Source organism: Penaeus chinensis, chromosome 36 (genome assembly GCF_019202785.1).
Source record: "Penaeus chinensis breed Huanghai No. 1 chromosome 36, ASM1920278v2, whole genome shotgun sequence".
NCBI classification, from domain to species: Eukaryota; Metazoa; Arthropoda; class Malacostraca; order Decapoda; family Penaeidae; genus Penaeus; species Penaeus chinensis.
In genome coordinates, this window is record NC_061854.1 from 29,594,180 (window position 1) to 29,601,679 (window position 7,500).

Genomic DNA, 7,500 nt, shown 5'->3' on the forward strand with positions numbered 1-7,500 from the left:
TAAAATGCATACTGTGTATATAGGTAATAAGTATAGATATTTGATTAATATTAAATATATATATATAATATAAAAATATATATACATACAAATACATATATACAAATATATCTTCATAAAAGTGTGTCTTAAAAAGCACGCAACTACCGCGACAGACGAATTCGAAAAGAAACGAATAAGAAAAAACAAAAACAGATATACTGAATGAAACCCACTGAGATTAAGAAAAACCATTGAACCATCCGTGAAAAATTCAGTCGCCTGTGGGCGTGGTAATAATGGTATATAATGCGGGCGGCTCCGATAACGTGTCGCCGTCCGAAGGCAGGAAATGGTATTGAAAACACCCATGGGGTTAAGGCGCTATGAGTTGCACAGGCCTCCTGGGGAGCAGGCAATGCGATATGTTCAGTGTTTTGTGTGTGTGTGTGTGTGTGTGTCAATGTGTGTTTGTGTATCGTGTGTGTATGGGTGGTGGGGGAACCCCGATGTGTGTGTGTAGTTTGTGTGTGTGTGTGTGTTTGAGTAGGTGTGTAAGTATTGTATATATATGAATGTATATATAAAATATATACACAAATATATACATATAAAATGTATATATATACATAGTATATATTAAAATATATGTGTGTGTGTGTGTGTGTGTGTGTGTGTGTGTGTGTGTGTGTGTGTGTGTGTGTGTGTCCGTCGAATGTGTGTATTTCATAATAGATAGAAGACTTCCTAATTACTATTGTCGTATCGTGCAAGTTCCTTAATTCTCATTCACCCAGTCTTAATTATCCAATTTATCAAAGCATTTACATTCCATTTCACCGTTTTTTGACATTTGCGAACCCGTGGTAATTAAAGTCGGCGAGAAAGGAACACGAGAAAAGTGCATCACACACACAAAAAGGGAAGAAAACAGCCCAGGTATTTTTAATGTCCCGAAACGCAAATTCTTACTAGAATGTTTGTGTGTGTGTGTGTGTGTGTGCGTGTGAAGATTTTTACACACACAAATTACTATTATTATTATTATTATTATTATTATTATTACAAACTTACACAAACATTTTATAATATACATGTATAACATATATATGAATACATATAATATAAATATATACTATATATAAAAAAAATAATTATCTATTTGTTTGTGTGTTAATGTCTTTTTTTTTTTCTTCTTTTTTTTTTGGCGTACTCTGACTGTGTGGAATCTGCTGTGGAGAAACTGGAAAGGATCTGAAAAATCTTGAAACTGCTGAATTAACTCTGAAGTACCTGAATATCTGATGTCTGACTCTAAATCTGAAACCTGAGTTAACTCTGAATATCTGGAGACTGCTAGAGATCTGAATCGCCTGGTCTGTGTGTATGGCCGTCATCTCCAGATGTGTAAGATCTCCTGGGTGACTCTGGTCTCTTGACACTGGAACTGCTCTGAATCTCGGAAAATCTGGAATGAATGATCTGAGCCTGATGTGTATCTGATCCTGAAAGATGTGAACACTCTGTCTGGTCTGAGCTGCTGAGGAAGTCTGATCTGCATGTCCTGCTGCTGGGAATGATCTGTCTGTCTGGCTGACTCTGTGAACTGCCTGCTCCTGATCTGATCTCTGAAATCTCTCCTCTGCTGATGGTCTGAAGCTCTGACTGATGTAATCACTGAGAAGGATGTGACTGCCTGTGCCTGGTACTCTGGCCTGCTCTGCTCGTGGCTGGAACACTGAGTGATCTGGAGACTCTGGAGAGGCTCTTGAGCCGTCTGGCAGATACCTCTGAATGGCTGCTCTGTGTAGAGAAAAACTCTGATGCTCTTTCTGAAAATCTGGTGCTCTGAGCTCTTGAGCTGGAACTCTGAACCTCCTGGAACTCTTGATTTAATGAGCTCTTGTACTCTTCCCGGAGCTGGGATCTGTCTGAGTATTACTCTGAACTCTGTAAATCTGATGGACTGTCGTGCTGAGTACTCTGCAGAAAGTATATATCTGGCTCTGGTGTAGAAAGATGCTCTGCTGATCTGCCTGATGGCCTCTGGAATCTGACTGCAGTGGCGACCTCTGTTACTCTGACTGCACTGGATACTCTGGGTGACTCTGAACTGAATCTGTTGAAATTAGGAACTCTGTAAGTCTGAAAAAGGCTCAGCTGTTGGTACTCCTGTCTGCTGGACTTATGTAACTGCTCGATGAATTCAGAAATGAGTCTGATGATAGACCTGCTCTGGCTCTGCTCAATGCTGTCCTGAATCTACTCCTGGGGAACTGGCCGCTGCTGCTAATCACTCTGAAACTCTGGACAGAAACTGAAAATCTGATCTGAACTGATACTGCTGCTGCCTCTGCTCAGTGCTCTGGCTGACCTAAGACCGTACAAAAACAACACACCTTCTTCATAACCCCCCCCCTCCCCCCGCAGACAAACCCGAGTGCCAGACGTAGCCTAGACCCCTACTTCATCTACACAAGCCCATCAACGTGACTTGAACATTGTCGGCGCATTCCCATCCCGTCCAGACCATACTGCAGTGGAATAGCAAGTGAGGAGGTCGCCGCATTCACATGAAGCAGGACGCCTCGGGGCAGATCACGGCCCAGCTGCCCGTGCACCCGTGGAAAGCAAAGGGGACGAATTCCTCCTCTGGGCTGTGAACGTCAGGGAAGCAGAGCACGCGTGGCTTCTCGATAAAGGTTGCAGGTGAGGAACCTCGCTGGGTTGGGGGTCGCTTGCTTGCTTCTTTCTCGCTCTCTGGGTTTTTTTTCTTTTTTTTTTTTTTCTTTTTTTTCTTTTTTTTTTGGGGGGTTTTTGGCTTTTTTCATTTCTTTCGTGTGTTTTTTGTCCTTTTATGTTTTTTTTTTTTTTTAAATCTATCTTTTTCCCCCCGTTTTTGTCCTCTCTCTATTTTTTTTTTTTTTTTTTTTATCTGTCTTTAACCTTTCTTTCCTATCTTTCCCTTTCTCTTTTTTTCCCTTTTTTTTACTTTTTTCACTTTCCCCATCTCCTCCTATTTCTGTTAGTCTATATCTATCTGTTTCTTGTGTAAACAAACCTCTACATATCCAACTACCACCCAAATATCATGAATCGTCTACTGTCCCTTGCGCACTTCCTCTCTCTCTCTCTGCACCAATCATCCCCTCATACTTCTCCCTCCTTCTATCATCATCTATCTATCTATCTATCACCTATCTACCTATCTACCCATCTACCCTATCTATCTATCTATTTTAACTATCAAAACTAACTATCTATCAATCTCCCCTTTCTCTCTTTCTCCCTCTTTCTCTCTTTTCCTCTCTCTCTCTCTCTCTCCCCCCTCTCTCCTCTCTCTCATCCTCTCTCCCCTCTCTCTCTCTCTCTATTATCTATCTCTCTCCTTTCCCCCTCTCTCTCTCTCCCCCTCCTTCTTTCTCCCCTCTCTCCCTCTCTCTCTCTCTCTCTCCCCCTCCTCTTTTCTCTCTCTCTCTCATCCCCCCCTTCCCTCCCCTCCCTTTTTCCTTCTCTCTCTCTCTCTCTCTCTCCCTTCCCCCCCCCCCCCTCTCCTCTCTCTCTCTTCCTTTTTCTCTCTCTCCTCCTCTCTCTCTCCCTTCCCCTTTTTCCTCCCCTCCCTCCCCCCTCTCTCTCTCTCCTCCTTCTTCTTCTCTTCTCCTTTCCCTCTCTCTATCTCTCTCTTCTTCCCCCCCTCCCCCCCCTCCCCCCTCCCCCTCTCTCTTCTCCTCTCCCTCTCTCTCTAAAATCTCTCCCCCCTTTCTTTCCCTCTCTTTTCCAAACTCTCCCTCTCTCTCTCTCTCCCCTCCCCTCCGTCTCTCTCCCCCCCCCTCTCCTCCCCCCTCTCTCTCTCCTCCTTCCCCTCCTTTCCCTCTCTCCCCCTCCTCCTCCTCCCCTCCCCTCCCTTTTTCCCTCCCCTCCTCCCTCCTCCCCCTTCTCTCCCCCATCTCCCTTCTCTCTCTCTCTTTTCTCTCCTCTCAAAATCTCTCATCCTTTTTATCTCTATTTTTCTCTCTCCTCTCCTCTCCTCCTTTCTCTCCTCTCTCTCATCCCTCCTTTCCCCTCCCCTCCTCCCTCCTCCCCCCCCCCTCCCCCCTCTCTCTTTCTCCTCTTTTCTCCTTTATCTCTCTCTCCTTCTCCTCTCCTCTTCCCCTCCCCCCCCCTCCCCCCCCTCCCTTTTTCCCCTTCCTCTCTCCCTCTCTCTTCTAATCTTCACTTCTTCTTCCTTTTTCTCCCCCCCCCCTCCCCCTCCTCTCTCTTCTCTCTCACTTCCCTCATCTCTTCTCTCTCTCACCCCCCCATCCCCCCCTCCTCACTCTCTCTCCCCCTCCCCCCCATCTCCCCTCTCTCTCTCTCTCCCCTCTCTTCTCCTCTCTCTCTCCTCTCCCTTTTTCTCTCTCTCTCTTCCCCTCTCTCCTCCCACTTTTCCTTTCTCTCTTTTTCTGACCCAAAAAAAAAACTTCACGTAGTAAAACAATTACCACCCCTTACTCTAAATCTCGACTTAAGTGATTAAAAACTTTATTAACGTTTTTTTTTTTTTTTTTTGGTTTTTCGTTAGTTGTCAGGAAAAAATGTCATTTAAAAACATAAGAAAAGGGGAAAAAAATTTCTTATTTTTTGACAAATTAAGCAATAATGATGATTAGGTGAAATAATAATGGTAATGACAATAAAAATTATGATAAGTTGCAGTAGTAATGAAAGTGTTAATGATAATGAAATATTAATGATAATAATAATGGTAATGGTAATAATAATAATGATGATAATAATGATAGTAACAATCATGTTAATAGTACTAATGATGATAACAATAATAATAATGATGATCATAATAATAATGATAATAATAATAATTATTATGATCATAATAATAATGATAATAATAATAACAGTAATGATAATAATGATAATAATAATCATTATGATAATAATGATGAAAACGATAGTAATGATAATAATAATGTTGATGATAATAATAATGATAAGGATGATAACAATGATAATGATAATAATAATAATAATAATAATAAAATAACAATAACAATGACGATAATGATAATAATAACAATAATAATGATAATGATAATAATATCAATAATCAAATAATCAAATAACAAGAAAAACAAAAATCCCTTCCTGGCAAGCATACGCAACGAAGATTCTGAACTTCCCCAACTTCCTCGCCGAGCATTGAGCGACTTCTTTCCCGGCCCAGCCAATTCCCTTCGGTCTCTGATAGTCACTTTGTAAATGCTTTTGCGAGACTTTCGAAAGGCTGCTCAGAATAATGCAAAGTGTCGCAAACAAGACCATTTTGTGATTCGTTGAACATTCGGTGTAAACTTTCAATTCCTTGTGACTTTCTTGTTTGTTTGTTTGTTTTTGTTTTGTTTGAAGTTTCTTTTTTTTATTTTTGTTTTGTTTTTCTATTTTAGTATCATTGTGATAACTTTGAAAATGACCTTTTTGATGTGAATTAATAACGATCGGCGTCTTCAATCTATCGAAACCCCTCTGATGACATAATTACGTAAGGTAAATTAGATGGATAAGTCACATAAAATAGACATGAAACCAAATGCCACAGAGGTATAAAGAGAACGAAATATAAAAATAGATGAGTTCATGTTTTTCAAACGAAAGAACGATGATTCTATAATGATAGTGATGATGATAATAATGATAAGGAGAAGGATAATAATGATAAAAAGGATAGTAGGGATAATAGTAATAATAGTAATATTATAAGATTAATACATATATTTTACATGAAGCAACGATGATTCTATACGGGGGATACTGATGATAATAATAATAATAAGAAGAAGAAGAATGATAATAATGATAAAGAGATTAGTAATGATAACAATAATAATAATATTAATATTATAAGGGGAATTTATTATATTATTATAGAAGGTACGATGAACAAAATGAAGGAAATATAAAAATGAAAATATAGAGCAGACAGCCAGGCAGGCACACAAACCATAAGACAGACAGACAACGACAGGCTTTTTTTTATCCTTATAGTCATGAACAACAAGTATAACTTCTTTCCCTAACAAGTACTCGGATTTCTGCCTCTCATGTGTTACCCAGAATGAGTCATAATAAATCGACTCAACCACAAAAACCCATATAAAGAATTACACTATACATCTATTCATGCTTGGGTAATAGCAGAGACGTTTCGCAAATAGTCCTAAATACAATGTCAGGTTTCTGTGTAATATGGAGTAATACAGTTGCGCGCTGATATAGAACTGCCTTCCCTTAGCTAGTAATGTCCTCTGCAGAATCATTAGAATGGGTTGTGCGGTTAAGCTGGTTCAATATTGATTACTCTTGGTATTACCCAAAGTGACATGGGTTCGACTCCTATTTAGGGAGGGTACTTATGAATCTATATAAACGCATCTATATAAACGTATCTATATAAAGCATCTATATAAACGCATCTTTTCACCATGAGCCAACATAAAACATCCCAAAATGGAAAACCAGAGAAATAAACACACGCTCACGCACACATACAGCGTAGACGAACCAGCGAAACGAAACACTTGAATCGAAACAAAAAAAAAATCGAACCAGCCAAATGAAACAGTTGAATCGAAACATAATCCGAACCAGCGAAACGTAGCAGTTGATTCGAAACACAGAACCCGAACCGCAGTACGAACCCTGCATTTCCAAGGAGATCCGACGCCTTGCCTGCCATCTTGATGCAGGTAGCACCACCGGCTCCCTGGATCCACCAGTGCAAGCGAAAATGTGCCCTGAAAATTAGATTTGAATAAATGTGTGACAAACAAGACTGGGTAATGGAATCTAATGCATATAAATTCCAAAGTGCCGGTATCACAAGACGGAAGCAAGGAGGTGGAAATGGGTGTGTTGAGAGCGTATGATTTTAATGGTATAGCTGCCGATTAATGTTTATTTTTATTTCCCCGTTTTTGCGTGCATGTATTTTGGTTTATTTCTTGTTTTCTCCTTTATCGTTTTATTTCTTACTATAGTGAGTGGTTATTGTTTTATTTTGTTGTTATTTTCATTCTAACTGTGGTTTCTAAATTTATGACTGAAAACTACATTTTTCAATTACTTTTTTATGTCTTGAAATGCACAAAAATCATGATGGTAGCAATTAAAAACATACTAATGATATTATATGAATAACAATAATGATGATGATTATTAGATTAAGATAATGATAATACTAATGACAATGATGAAACAACAGTAATGTTGAAAAAAACAAAGATAATGAAATCATATTACACTGTTAAGAGAAAGATAAGATCAATGAAAAGATTATGATATGATATAATAATGATAAAATGACGATAAAATGAAATGAAATAATTACCATATTAGATAACCTTGTGGTCTTAGCTACGAATCTGAACGACATTATGATTCTTTCATGGTGCTTATTTTTCAATAATAAAATGCAATATTTTTTTTTTCTTTCTTTCTTTTTTGTAGGGGCGAGGAAGGGCAGTCAAA

General features: G+C 39.1%; 1 protein-coding gene across 1 annotated transcript in view; it reads left to right on the forward strand.

The window, feature by feature from the left end:
* The window catches only part of LOC125044915, a 138,970-nt gene that overhangs the window by 72,056 nt on the left and 59,414 nt on the right, over positions 1 to 7,500 (forward strand). The window lies entirely within an intron of this gene.